This window comes from Rhyacophila brunnea, unplaced genomic scaffold (assembly GCF_057557595.1).
Source record: "Rhyacophila brunnea isolate RB1 unplaced genomic scaffold, BYU_Rbru_1.0 scaffold_7, whole genome shotgun sequence".
NCBI lineage: Eukaryota > Metazoa > Arthropoda > Insecta > Trichoptera > Rhyacophilidae > Rhyacophila > Rhyacophila brunnea.
In genome coordinates, this window is record NW_028233339.1 from 41,738,705 (window position 1) to 41,749,801 (window position 11,097).

Here is an 11,097-nt window from a genome sequence, read left to right on the forward strand (position 1 = left end):
TGTTCCCAAATTAACTTAACATTTCAGGCATCAAAAGCAAAACGACGGCCATTGTTAGCATTCCTGGCCATTATCAAAAACAATGATATATCGTTGTGTAGCATCCAAAGGGATATATATTAAAATGGTACTTACAAAGATGCCATTAGCATTTAACCAACGCTTAAAATGCAGACAAGGAATCTCACATAAGCGAAAATGACCCAATATAAACAACGTATACACTACATATTATATTGAGTTTTACGCATGCGTTGAACATAATGGCAAAATTGGGATCATGATTAAACTTTATACTGTGATTTCATAATATGGGAATGGGACAATTTGGCGCCTCACTGTCGAATGATATAAATAGACGTTCGTAACGATTTTATACAGAAAATAGACGACGAATTTTAATCAGTTTTTATCTACTACTTGAAAGTTTTAATTCATTTTGCTCTTAACGTAATGATTTTTTTTATTGCGGATTGAGAATAATCATGCCTGACACTTTATATATAAATAAAAATTCTCTTCTCGTTGGAATTTAAACGTATGCACAATTAAATTAAATCATCATTTAAGTGTGCATATTTAAATTCTTACCAAGTATTAAATAATAATATAATAATTTAAATAGGTATAAATAATAATATTAAATACACATTTTTGAATGTCAATTTATTTTAGAATTTCATTCGATTGTCCCGGCGCCGAATCGTCCTTGACCCCATAATATAGTTAGACCAAAGTATGTTAAAATCTATATTTCAAAAAATCTTGTATTGATTGAAAATACACAATGCAAATGTTATATACTCAGCTATTTTTAATAGCAAAAACTATAGGATAACAAATTTGAGATGTCGATTACAATCAATACAAATACATTTAATTCGAAATTCGCAAAAAAATATTTTTAGTTTTACTGTTTTTTACCGTACCCCATAATTCGATTTTTTTCGATTTTCTGTCCCATCGATTTCGAATTAACAGGGTTTTACTGTACCACAAAAGTTCAATTCAAATTACCACTATTGCGTAAATTCAACAAGGTATATTAAACCCAATAAATAACGTTTAAAACTGCAGCACTCTCATTTACAATTATCGGTTTATACAAAATATTAACAAGACACAAAACACAACATTTTAAGACAGTCAAAATTAACATATTCGTTTTAGAAGATACATAAAAATATTTTACATACCCAGTCCGGTATCAATTCTCAAATTATTGAATCAATACACCTACATACCATCTTATCAACAATGTACATTTCAATATGATAAGTTCAATTGCCGTAGTTTTAAATATTATTAAATTCGATAATTAAAAATATAATATATCATGAATTTTATTAGGTAACAGGAGTATAAAAAATACTTAAAACTAAACAAAGATCATTTTAATTTTTGCATACTATTCGAAAGTCACTTATTTTTTAATATATTACTTATGATTGACGATTGCTCGCGACAGCTGTTGTGAATCTGTGAGTCAGGACCTACACTGTAATTAACTTTCCCTTTACGATGCTATTAAATACCGTACGTTCTGGTGATGTCACCTTGGGTTACCGTACGAGATTGACAATAGTACAGTAAGTAAAAAGGCTATTTTGGCGACACAAATAAGTCTAATAAGGTTTCATTATCGTTATTTGCTATTTATTTTATTTTATTTATATGATCAAAAAGGCATCAAAATATAATTATAATCATATGAGTATTTCTATACATTCTTAGGCTTCGGCCACATAGGTAGGTGCTTCGCTAGTGCTGAGCTAGGTGCTATGATTGTCTACTAAAAACACTACTGCCACATTGCACGCTACGTGCTTAGGTACAAATTCATTTGACATTTGGGAGCGCTCAAGTCAACAACGATACGTCACTCTCTAAACTAATAAAACTAACCAGAAAGCTACTTCTCACAGAGAATTTAAGTTTAAAATTTCAAAAGTCTCAAAATCGAGCTTGTTGGGTGCATAATGTCAATTCATCACATGCGTCATTATTCATAACCTCAAAATATACAGTGTTTGACATTTTTTATACTGAAGAAACATCCACCATCTTGCAAAATCACTGGTGACACAATAAAAATAACCAACTTGTTTGTTCGCCGGGAGACTCACGAGAAGACTAATAATCACGTAGCGATGCGCGAAGCGTGCAGTGTGGCCATTGCGATGGTATAGTGTGAGTCCGTTCGCTAGGATATGTCACCTAGCACGTAGCCACTAAGCAAGCAAGGAACCTGCCTATGTGGCCTTAGCCTTACAGTTTACAAGTCATAATACTATCTTGATCTCACCCCATTATCTTCATATCTCTTTCTAGCAATTGAGTACGTCTCTCTTTGTCGCATTTAGATCCATCTCTTTTGTTCATAATGGAATGCGTTGCTCTGTTTGCAATGTGAATTTATAATTTAAATCTGACGGAACTGGATAATGCTATCGATTTTGAAAATAATAACATTTTAATTAGATGCCATATTGATGATTCTAGGCATAGCCTAGCCGAAATATGAAGACGACAAGGTGCATATTAACTGAAATACTTGCAGTTTAATGGGCTAGGTAACTAAGGTGGCATTACAGTAACGGGAGTGATAACCAGACGTAAGGAACCCACAATATGACAGTAAAAAACAACCTACATACTATTAGCTGTTCAACTGAAAGGTATATTTTTGTGTCAGGACAAAAATGACACACTAAAATTACAAGAACACAAGATAAAAAGAATTCTTTCTGTTCTTACATTAAACTTTACTTTGATTATTTCTATCACAACCGGCCCCTGACATTTTTCTTCGAGGAAACCAAAATACTGTTTCTACAAAACTAACAATTCTTTAAAAATAACAGGAATATATTAATATAATGCAGGTTTATTATAACAAATGCCAATCAATGTAGTAACTTTATATAAAATTCACATTACAAAGGGCAGGACTTGTATACATAGTAAAACATTATAAATTATGTGAAATAGAAGGGACTAAAATTTTGAATTACAAATTACAAAATGGACTTCTACATTTAGGCCTTATCGACATCATCACATTCGGAGAACTAAAAATCCTCCACTCTTTAATATACACCTCAATCCACCCTTTCTACCCTCTTATCACATTACATATTATTGGACAATATCAGCACAAAGCGCTCAGACGTGTAGACCAAAATATAAAAGTCCCACTGTACTTTGAATATTACAGAAAATAAATTTTGCAAGAAGTAATTCATCATACAAAAACTAATGATTTTGTCGTATTTTTATTTTTATTTGATGAAATTAAAGGTGCTTTTAAACAATCAGTTTTGCTATCCAATCAGTCTCCGATTCCGTCGAGCTGTGTAAATGCAAATGCAAAACTGAATCGGCTGACAGAAACCATAACGAAGACAACACAGGATGGACTTTCTATCAGTTTTCAAATCCGTTTTTAGAGTTGCCAGTTAAACTTACGTGTAAATTACTACATTGCCATTTTCATACTACTTTTCTAATTTTGATTGAAATATTATAATTTATTTAAATATAGGTACTGCATTACACCAACCAATATGTTTAGAAAGTGATTATAAAAATAATATTCATTTTTAGTGGATAAAAAATGTGTAAATATACCTAAATCGCCGTTTCCCAACTGAATTGTCAACTGACACTGAACAGACAACTAAACTGATCGTATAAATACACCGCCGTTTCAAAACTGAACGTACCAAAACGGAAACCTCGACTGAACGGGCAACAGAACTGACGTCTACTAAAAGGACCTTTATAGTCTCCATTCAACCGGAAAATAAATTATGAATTTATAATTACATATTGGTAAAATTTTTAATAAAAATCTAATGGGTTTCAAAATTTGAATGACTATAAATTTCCAATTAACTGGATTTTATTGTACTTAACAATAAGTTGCTCTATAACATAATACATATTAATAATCGATTACAATATTTCGTTATACTAATAATATACATTACCATCAGTTAATCTAATCAACATACAATCTGCCGTTAAAATAAAGTTATCATGGTAATAGCTATACACTGGAATAAAACAATACAGTAAAACTTCGTTAATAAGAACACGGATAATTCGAAATTCACCGTAAATCGAAATTCTCACGAAAACTTTTTTCAAGTTTTAATGTTTTTTGCCATAAATGTTGTATTTCATAATTTGATTTTCTGTCCCGTCGATTTCGAATTAACTGAGTTTTACTGTATAGTGATCAGACAATTAAATACCACACACTGGATTCATATAGGTACATATTGTGGATAATAATTAACATATTTGAACAGGGAAATTACCTTAATGATTACTTGGCACAACGTTGACTTTTTCATGTCAAAAATGAACAAACCTTACTATGTAGTTGATTGCTTTTATTAGAACTTTTATTGGCCATTGGTAAGTGATAACAATCAATATGATAATCCACTAATCGCATGCAAGTCTAAACAAATTTGACGTGCCGATGCGAGTTGTTATCACCATGGTTTCACAGTTGAATCAACTAAATGAAGGAAGGACCTCAACATTTAACTAACAAGTTGATCAAACTGGTTGAAATACGGTTCCCACTTATCAATTGACTTTCAACTGTCATACAACATACAGTTAAAAATCGACACTCGAGAACACTGAAGCAACGTATCCAAAAAGTGAATGACAACTTATAGTCTTTAAATTAAATAATAAAAAATTTAAGAGCCAAAAATAGAAGTGTTTGCTAGTTTTGAATTCTGCAGTATTATACATGTTGAACATGTATTTAAGAATACATAAATTTTAAAGTTTGTTTAAACTCAGCTACAAAAAAACGTTGTATAATCTTTTACACTTAATCAACGCATGATGCAATACAATACAATGTTACACTATCAAGCTACTTTTAACATATTCCCCACCATTAATAATGAATTAAGTGGCTGAATAGAAGATGGGCTTAGGTCTTCTGCTCACGAGAATACTCAAAAAAGACGACACTGAAACTAAAATTCCAGCCAGTATTTAGCTAATGTATTTCAATGGCGACTCGCTGACGGCAAGACTGGAATCTCTCAGTTTCAAAACATTCGCAACTAAACTGAAGAGACGCAACATGCGTCTCCCAGTCTCACAGTTTCCAGTCCCCCATAAAACAGTGGAAACATATGAAAAGTCATATTTTCTTACCGAAATTGGTAGCACTGAACTGAACAAGCAAAAACAGGTCAAAATGTCAAAAGTTAAAGATGGGCAAACCGATTTTTAATTTAAAATTTGTGGCAGAAGTTAAGAAATACCAATGCCTGTATAATTACATGCTGCCAGAATATTTCTGTAAAGTTATTACGAAAAAGGCTTGGAATGAAGTAGGAAAGACAATGGGTTTGACAGTTTGAGGTTATGAGATTATTATTTCAAGTGGGTTTCAGTAGCGCCGTATGCGAAGCATCAGTCATTGGTCAGTTTATGAGTTTCATCAGCAATCAATTTGCTGGATTTTAGTTTCTCCGTGAGCGAAAGGCCTAAGTCAAATTGGGGCATTGTACTGTTTATTTATGTATTTAGGTCAACAAGATCAATCACAGAAGAATAAGCACAATAAGAATATTAAATAAAACAATATGTGATGGTCCCAATAACAGGCGGGCACAAAAACCAAAATAGAATTAAATTAAAACAAATGTTAAATGCACATTATAAAGAATATATTGGAGAGAGCCATTAAAGATGACTAATAGAGAAGAACACAAAAGTAGTAATCATGAGAGAATAAGAAATAAAAAAAAAATAAAAAAATACAATCAAAAAAGCAGTCGTCCAAATACAATTAGTCGTAAATTTTGGAGCAACTTAATTTAACAGAGGCAAGAGAACAAAACAGATCCATTCGATCACTGAGAAGATTCATAGTTCTACAGAGTGAAGCCACTGGACAATAGTAACCTAGATTGTTTTTATGTCTATTATAGATTATATGTCTGAACGTGTAGAAGTGAATAGATGTGAGGACAAATATTAACTCTGACTACGTTAAACTTAACGCTTGACAGTAATTGCGGGCAATCTGAATGATTATTAATTAATTTATAAAGATTCCCGATTTCTATTTTTGCATGTGACCAAAATTCGATTGGATCTGACAACTATGGGTGTCTCTAGCGGCCAAAAGAAAAACATTAAAAATGTAAATAAATCTTTAAATGCATTACGCTCTAAACTTACGGTCTTCCTCTATCCAGTTCCTTAATTTGAATTTTAAAGCAGCTTTTCACAAAAGCAGCAAAAAACAACAATAATTATTATATTACAATATGCATGTAAATTTATGGCTAAATAATTGGCTACTGATATTTTCATTACTACATTTTAAACCTAGAAAATTGTAGCAAGTAAATATATTCCAGTGTTGCCAATTTTTACAATGCTAATTATAGTAGAAATGTGTAAAAATTATAGTATTTTTGAAAAAACTGTACAGGAACATTTTTCGTCTTTAACCCCTCAAAATTTTATTATAGTATTTTTGGCATATTTTACGTTAAATTATAGTGTTTTACTGTAATTATTGTACAGTTGGCAACAGTGATTCCCATTTATGCAATGGATTTTTTCATTTTTGCTTCCCTGTGCCAGCCGTTTTTCCATTATTAATTTATGCGTGTTAGCTACATATTAGGAATGTGGAATTTAATGGTTAGATGCTATACTAAAAATACATGGTGGAGAAAGGATAAAGTGTCCACCTTTAACACCGCGGGTCGCAAGTTCGAATACGTGAACGAGAATTAGATTGGGCATTCGCTATAAAAACAAATAACAATAACATCCACTCTGCGGTCGCCCTATGCCAAGATTAGGAGAGAAAATGGCAATTTACCAAACCTTTTTTTACATTATATTATTAAGGTTATACCTCAGCTGAGGCATGGTCTAAAAAGATCATAACTGTGCGACGCGCAGATTGTGCTAATGACGCGTGCCGAACGGAACATAATTTGTCATAAAAATTCAACATGCGTCCATTTAGTGTTATGTTTATTGTTATATTAGTAATAATAATAATATATTCATTGAGTTTGCTTTCTCGAGTACAAGCATAACGTTTTTTAGTCATCTTTACACAATATAAGAATATATTCTTACGACAACATCACAAAAATATCGATGTGCTACCATCTTGAATGCCGCTCGGCGATTGGCGACAATGCGAAATTTCGTCCGACCTATTGTTGAAAATTATTTGCTGTTTAACTTATGTATGCTCTTAACAGGAAAACTTTAGGCATAAAGCCCATTGACGCAGCGAGTGCGGCGCTCGCGCAAAATTTCTACAAGTGGCGCGTAAATCATCGAAAATACAACGTAATCAAATACGCCAGCGCACACTGGACTTGACGATGCCTTGTGCCCCGCCTGCCGCATGAGTCACCGTTTTTCGCTTCTCGGCGATACGATTTAATGAAAATACAAAGAAGTCCATTCATTGAACACGGCTACCAAAATCACGCTGCGTCGTCGTTCGACGGGCGAGAAGTCATTGTTTAATTTTATTCCGTGTCCTATATTTCGCTGGTTGAATAATGTCGTCGTAAATATTAATTACAAGCCCCGAAATAATATAATATTTTTATTGCTTTGTTATGAGAGACGCTGTAATAATAATTATTTTGTGCTGCTTGGGCCGCTTATTACATAGGTGAAGGGTAATGCGCGGCAAGAGACGTGTGATTATGGTTATGAATAAACGCTTCATACACCGACTTCGCCCGCTCGACGCGTTCTATGGGCACTATCGCTTAAAGTCTTTGACATTATGAATGTCTCACGCTTTTCGTAAATAACAGCGGGGTTGGTATCACCAAAAAATATCATAATAATTCAATGTACTTACAAATAATACATAATATGATTCAAAAATTGACTGGTAGGTAATATTAATGTATTTTTGAATACTGTCAGAGCAAATAATTTGTCACGTAGACACAAAACTATCTTATATGTTAAGGTTTCTATATTGAGCAAAAAGATCTATTGGATACACTAAACCTATTAAAATATAACTCAGGTTCATAGTTTATTATTTTATCACAAGTAACAATGTCATGGTTATAAACATGGAGTGGTTTAGTGGCTGGAGTGCGTCGGGTCAACAAACCGGGACTTTTTATCTAGACCAGAGAGTGCTTCAGGACTTCTTCAAATAGTTCTCGTCAATATACAGTCGAGCTTGGTTATTACGATCATGGATATAGCGAGATCTCGGATGTAACGAGGAAACATTCTTCAATATTTTAGTTTATGATTTTCTCGGATATACCTAGCTAAAATATCGTCAAAAATTTTCATAAAACTGTTAATGTGTCGATCGTTTAAAAACATTTTGACCCCAAGCAATAAAATCCCACTGGACAGGATGCCGCCGGGTTCGGATTACGTTTATGACACTAGTTCACCGACAAGGTTGAAAAAGTATCCACGCAAATGGTTGAAAAAACAATCCAAGGTTTGTGAAGTAAGCAGGTACCTATCAGCGTTCATTACAATAAACAACTTCTTTTGTAGTTTATGAATGCCATGCTTGTTTCGGGGAAAAATTCTAATTGTGTATTTTTGTTTGAATTGCGACTTTTTGTGTTATGTAACCCCTCATTTAAAAATACCTATTTTCTGATATAACGAGTAACGCTTATAACGAGCAAATTCAGTCGGTCCCATCTTCCTCGTAATAACCAAGTTCGATTGTATGTTATACATAAAAAAATAATCACTTGAATAGGTTTAGAAAATTACGTGATTGTTATTTTTAACTTGTAAACTGGCTGTAAAAATTCAATTCCAAAGAGATTATGAGAAAAAGTATTGCATTTTGTACCGTAGTATTAGAATATGCTATTCGAAAAAAGGGTTGCGGTGGAGGGGTGAAGGGGCATTGTGCCTTGACAGAAAAATAGTCCGGCCTCTATAAAAAAAAAGGTTTTAAGAAATGTAGCATTGCTAATAATCCAGGTGAGACTGTAGATAATATTTTATGAGAAGAGAAAAATAACAGACGACACATACACCGAGATTAGTAATATAAGCCTGCATTACGTAAATCTGCAAACTTTAGCTGCCCATCACGCCCGAACTACATATCAGAGCTACACAAGTGAGGTGATCTATTAGAAGTGTCAAAAGTAGTAAATATGTCGGCACATAAGAGACGTATATACAATCAAAAATAGTTTGTATGCCCTTTGTATCACACTTTTCATACTATCATCCTGACTTTGTAACTTCGGCAGCAAATAAACCCAGTCATTGAATATAACTGGCCAGTGGTCACTTATGGCTGTGAGACTTGGTGCTTAACTCAAAACGAGGAAAACAAATTAGCTGTCTTCGAGCGCAAAATACTCCGCAAAATCTTTGGACCCACGTTGGAAAATGGGAACTACAGAATAAAAATGAACCACGAGTTGGAAGAGCTGATTGAACAGTAAACAATCATAAGATACTGTAAGTCCCAAAGACTACGATGGGCGGGACATGTGGAGAGAATGCCTGAAGTTAGAGCGCCAAGGATCATGACGAAGTGGCTACCCTAACGGAAGAGACCCAGAGGCCGTCCAAGAAGGAGATGGGCTGACGCCGTAGAAGTGGACTGGCTTCATATAGGAAGATCCGGTAACTGGAGAAGTGTGGCGAGAGACCGGAGTGAGTGGAGAGCGGTTGTGGAGGAGGCCAAATCCCACCCCGGGATGTAGCGCCGTGGAAGAAGAACTGAATATAACTATCGTTTCTTAATTATTACTCAACCCCTGTACCCCATGACATCGCACCCGGGAAATAATAGTGGCACATGTCCAAATTTGTCATTTTTTAGTTAAGTATACAGAAATGTTCCAAGATATCATTTCTATCCTCACAAATAGCAGCATATTTCTTAAAAATACAATGGTGGCCTTAAAAGCATTTTTGTCATTATCATATTATAGCATTTTACTTGAATTCAAGCAGAAATAATTGCATTGATCATTGTGCCATTGTTATTGCGGATAACATTCAAAATGAGATGATGTAAGTGTGCCAACTTCACACTATTATAAAGTAAATTTAAAATAAAGCTGATTTAACATACCAAAATAAAATATTCAAACTGCTCTCCTGCAAAAACAAGTTTTTCGAGTTGTGCCACTATTATTCCCCGGGTGCGACATAGTCTACGTCCAAACATATGCCTGCCTTCGCGACGTAGAGTGCTGCCATTTTTGATTTTAAACACATTTTTGTATAATTTTTCTCTTCAATCCTCATTCACAATACTATAGGGGTAACTTTATATTCGAGCTCATGCTATATTTGGGACAATATGGTAAGTAGAATGAATCACTTTAGTATAAGTACAGGTATCGACTGACAAAATTTACTAAAACAGCAAGGATTGGTAACAAGATTGCCAAAATTTCTAACAGTAAATAACGGAAGCACCATTACATCATAACTCTATACAAAGAATGAACAGAAGACTTTGTTTCTCACCATAAGACTGATTTATAATTTATCGTAAAAAGGTACACAACAGTGGCGAAGGGTGGAGGTAGGCTGTAGGTAAACACAGTGGGGGATATTCCCCCAAACTTCGAAGGGGGCCACATACATATGTATACACGTATCAAAATAAATAATTACTAATATGTTAATCAGTGAAATGCTGAAGATGAAACAAATTTCAACCAAGTCCCGTTAGGGCTGTATGACTGTGCAAGTGTGCCATTATCTTGTTAGTGCTGTGTAAATTGATTACCGCGGTGAAGGGTGGAGGTAGGCTATGGAGATCCGACATAAATAGTGCACACTAAACTTTGTCAGTCAAACGTATTTGTTTTCATTGAAATAAGACTACAATGTGTAGAGTATTTGTTAGTTTTTTAAATTAAATTAAACCGCCGAATCCAAGCCGTAGTAGATAATAGTAAAAAAATTATGTAGTAGTAAAATTATTCAATTAAACCATAAACAATTTTAGGTATTTTATAGATAGAAGAATATTTTTTATCGATTATGGTTTGGTTTAGGCAGGGCTTAATGAATTTTAAAAAACTAACCAAC